The 4,955-nt window shown below is 33.2% G+C and overlaps 1 non-coding gene across 1 annotated transcript; it reads right to left on the minus strand.

Annotated features, from left to right (window-relative positions):
* Positions 1–3,197: 3,197 nt before the first annotated feature.
* LOC112211483 (U11 spliceosomal RNA) lies at positions 3,198–3,324 on the minus strand. The gene has a single exon (XR_002945619.1). It is a non-coding gene; the product is annotated as a U11 spliceosomal RNA (small nuclear RNA).
* Between the last annotated feature and the right edge of the window lie 1,631 nt (positions 3,325–4,955).

Genomic DNA, 4,955 nt, shown 5'->3' on the forward strand with positions numbered 1-4,955 from the left:
TCACGTATGACATCTAAGTGCCAAACGCCCTTAGTTTCACCTTAAAATGCAATAAGGCAATCGAAGGAATTACAAACTACCAGATATACATATACCTACCTGTATGTATGTATTTAATTACTTATTTCATCAAGAGGGTAAAAAAAAGGGATTAAATCCACAGGTTTTTAAATCGAACTACAAACTACCAGATATACATATACATAACTACCTATATGTATGTATTTAATTACTTATTGAGAAAATAATAGAGGCTGCCCTTTGCTTGTTTAAAGGATTGCTGTAAACCAGTTGAGAAGTTTGTTTCTTCGAAGAAAGTAAGGACCCGGTGGAGAGGAAGTTGGCTAACGAAATTCACTTCATTATCAATCTCTTCTGATGTTTTCTTCCTCGGTTTGTTCTAACGTCGTCCGGCTTATGATTCTTGTCCTCTAACAACCCAGAGATCTCAGAATAATAAGAGAAATGAAAATGAAAGGAATAAGAGACAGCAATCCTCCTCGAAAAAATTATTAAATTCCTTTGACAGTAGATATTGTACTATAGAGATGACGAAATTAATTCTTGGGGATCCAGATGATAAGAAATAGGAATAAAATTAATTGCGGATCGAAGTTTTACAATGAAATGAGTGCTTTATAAACACAAAGGTTGACCACCAAAATCACAAACCTTAACATAATCCTTCCACCAACGCCACAGATAACCATGGGGCATTCATGCGTCGGTATAGTGCTAAGCTAATTTAATTAAAACCGAAAACTTCACATGCCCATTTCAAGCATCTCACTGTACATCGAGTATATTTGATATGTTGAATAATAATCCATTGATTATGATAATATTAAATTAATTTTAAGTGCTATTCTAATAAAGAATATACCCCATTGGAAGGATAGAAAATATGCCAAAATTTTTTGCATTTTACAGGAACAAATGTTATGTATGATGTAAACATTTAGATATCAGCTATTTTTTTTTCTTTATAAAATAATAAATTATAAACAAATAAAAAATAGAGTATAAAGATTACAATATTTATTCTCTGGGGTCAAGATAATGGGAGAAATACAATTAAATGAGTGCATTACTGATAATACCAACGTTCGATGGATAGACACCTCTTTTTTTTTTCTTTTAGTGACTTTCAAAAAATCCAAAGATCACAAAATGTTTTTTTACGTTTTATAAGCACAAATAATATGTATGATGTAAAAAACGAGATTCCTATTATTTTTTTTATAAAACAAGATAGATATTTACAACTAATTATTTTATTAAAACAAATTTAGCATATAAATTAACAATTTCTTATAATTAATTAAACTCTCGAAAAGACCAAATAAGCCATTAAATGTATTTATTTATTTAGAAACTCTACATTTTGAAACTTTTTTCTGCGAAATCTTCTGCTAATCTGAGTTTTTATCAATCCCTCTTTGAAAGATGTCTTCCGCGTATCCAACTTGGTCTGGGCAAAACTGCAACACTTTCTGCAATGAAACAACGATTTAGCATCTCTTAAAGAAGAGAAAAGTAGTGCTCACGGAACTAATGTTTTTTCTTATGAGAAGAAATGTATTTGGATTTAATAAAATAAAACAGTGAGAATGGTACTATTAAAAATTGCAAGGGTTGATGTTTGTATCTATAATTATCAATTAATTATTTATCAAATATTTAGATTTTTTATTCCTGTATGCACTTTGTAATGTGACGGTATTCTTTCGATTGTATTTACTGAATGCATGCATAATTCCAGGTCATGTAGACTTCCCAAGAAGGTATACCTTCCCTAATCAACCAATATATTTATTTATATATTTAATTTATATTTTAAAAAACTAAGTTTGGATTGTGCCGAGTTGAACAAAAGAGGGGAAATTTGCAACATATAAGTGCAGTATAAAACTTTTGAAAAATATCTTCAATTATTTTTTTGCGTTTTAGTGGATCCAAAAAGTCTCATTTTTTAATAAAAAGAATTTTCTTTTCACTTTTAGAAATTGAATCAATTACATTACTAAATGTAATTCCTCTGTCTATTGTGTACAAATTCATCATCCATAATATATTTCTGCAAATTTAGTAGAAGGTATTCTTTATAATTAAATTAATGTGATTAGGTTAAAAATAGTTAGTTGTTATATATGTTGTTTAAATGTATTAATATCAGCGCTTTATCTGGACCTTTATGAAAGCTGTGAGGTTGCTTTTATATAGTTTAAAAAAAACTCTTAATTTTTAAAATGCTCTTCCTCTTCAGGATTTGCAACAATTTCAATAGGGTCTACGTAAACACATCAGCCATTCTCTCAAAATTGCTTCTCCTTTGAAAGACATGTGTATGGACGCAGTGGTGGGGGACTTTACAAATGAACCATCATTTAAAAAATAACCCCTTTCCCAGAGACTCTGGGTCCTGTGTTTGATCCACAGGATTTTCGCTCATTTACATTGCCGTTTTATTTGAACGTCCCTCAGTTTAACGCTTCCCTGTTAATGACTTTAATGATTTGCTACTAGTTTTTATCCCTTTTTTAATCAGGGGGATCCTCGGGTCCTTCAACAGAGGCAGGAAAACGTATTCTCAGTATGAACTTCCCTAGTTCTTCAGTTATTTTGTAATAACATCAATATCGTGGTAAATTTTTTTTGTTTTAGTTTTTTGAATGGAAATTTCGAATAAAGAAAATTAATACTTAGTATCAATATTTTTTTAGTTAAAAATACCTTACAGATAATTGCAGAAATAAAAAAAAAATTGAAGATTTGTTAAGTAAAAGGAGGTGAAATCTCACACTTGTATTTTTCTACAGAAAGCAGAATTAGAAATAATATTTCTAACATAATTAAATCATATTTAATGTTTTATCATCAATAATATTTATTATAATACATGCTATCGCCTGGTAAGATATCTAATTTGTAGGTGATGCTAATATGTAGGGAAAAAAATGTCATAGCATATAATATGTGAAACGAAGAACTTTTTGTATACTAATGTTATGGTCAGTAGAGCATCTAATAGTAGAGCAGTATATTTTTTATCGCTTCTTAGAGTCATAGAAAATTAAAAGTGAATGATTTATTCAAACCGTTTTTAATTACAGCCACTTTTTAAATATTGCTGGACTAAGATATCCTATTCCCGTTTAAGCTAAAATTTCAAAAATTATACAGTACCATCGCTCCATGGAGGTCTTAGTAGCGGCAGCCAACATCCCTAGTAGGACAAAAATTACGTGTTGAGAATGTCTTGATTGCCATATCCTACGAAACCCTTAAGTCACGTATGACATCTAAGTGCCAAACGCCCTTAGTTTCACCTTAAAATGCAATAAGGCAATCGAAGGAATTACAAACTACCAGATATACATATACATAACTACCTATATGTATGTATTTAATTACTTATTTCATCAAGAGGGTAAAAAAAGGGGGTCTTAGTACGTGGATTTGACCTCGACCACCCCATCGAATCTATAGTCGCTGACCTTAAACTAAGATTGCCTGGATTCGCTATGGGTAGAAGACTAATGAAAAGAGATAGGCACAATCAATTCTACCCCACCAAGCAGATTCAAATAATATTAGAGGCATCTGTTTGGATTGAAAAGATACAGGCTCATTGCGACAAAGAGCATGTCGCCTCATTCAAAAACTGTAAGGCGAGAATAGATCTGCTCAATGCTGCGAGAACAAAAAGGTGAGCGACTGCACATGCCCCAGCTGAGAATCCAATTTCGACAATCCAGCCGCCTAGTTGGGGTGACCTCGCTTTCAACAATGTACTCCTAATGTCATCAGCTCAGCCCATGAAGCAACCTCTGACTCTGCCACCTACTCCTGCCCAACCAACGTCGACACACGAAACCTCGGCCCTAACATCCCTCGTTGAGAAAATTTGCTCACGGATGGATCAGATGATGACGGTGGTGATTTATTACTAAATACTAATCCCTCCTCAATACTATGACTTAGATCATTGAGCAGTGCCATGGTTGAGTACATGGTTATCAACTGTAATATACGAGGCCTTCCATCGAAATTGAAATACTATTTCAGCAATACACGCCATCAGTGGTGGCTCTGTCTGTCGCAATGCTGTGCGACTGCTCTTCAGAGGCTATACCACATACCTGGAGGCTTGCTTACTCAAATCTACCAAAAGTGTGCTCATCTTAATCAGACTTGATATCCCATCCAGGCTCCAATGATTGTCTTTTTTGTGTTATGAACTCCTCTTGTGAGATTGTAACATGTCGCACATCGACCAACCTTCTCGCTATAATTGTCTGTTTGAAAATTCTGTTACTAACTGTATATATTCTTTTTTTATTCAGACCTTATTTTTAATTAATTAGATTCAAAGCCACTTTTAGTTTTTCTTTTATTATTTTTTGGTCTGCTGCTTAAGTATTTCTCGTTAAAAAAGAGGAAGAATGACATACTCATTTTGTTTTGCCTCGGGCAAAGTTTTGCTTAAGCACGGTCCTGTATATACAGTATTTAATCCCATTTCATTTTGTCTCTACTCAAGTGTGTAAGGGTAGTAATGAACTAAACTCCTGATGAAATAGAACGGAGAGTAGGCTGGCCCTTTACTGTCAAGTTGTATTTCTCTCCGATTTTTCAGTTATTTTTTTTTCCAATTGTGATCATTCTCCCAGCAGGTATTTTCTACAGTTGACACACTTTTCACATGCTAGTCTCTTGGTCACGTGCTAGATGGTATCATGTATAAATTAACTGCATTCAATTTTAAGTTGGGACAAAATTCTTTACGCTTTCCCTTCTCGACATACATAAGCTTGTGATAAAGCACTTTCCTTGCATGATTGAAAATTTCTCTGCTAAAAAGCGGCATTTATTTCAAAGTAGCTCAAGTAGATCAAAGGTTAAGGAAACTCCCACTAGACACTGCAGGAGGGTCCGATTCAGGCAATTCAGAT

This window comes from Halyomorpha halys, unplaced genomic scaffold (genome assembly GCF_000696795.3).
Source record: "Halyomorpha halys isolate HHAL.00 unplaced genomic scaffold, Hhal_1.1 Scaffold1727.1, whole genome shotgun sequence".
Taxonomy (NCBI): Eukaryota; Metazoa; Arthropoda; class Insecta; order Hemiptera; family Pentatomidae; genus Halyomorpha; species Halyomorpha halys.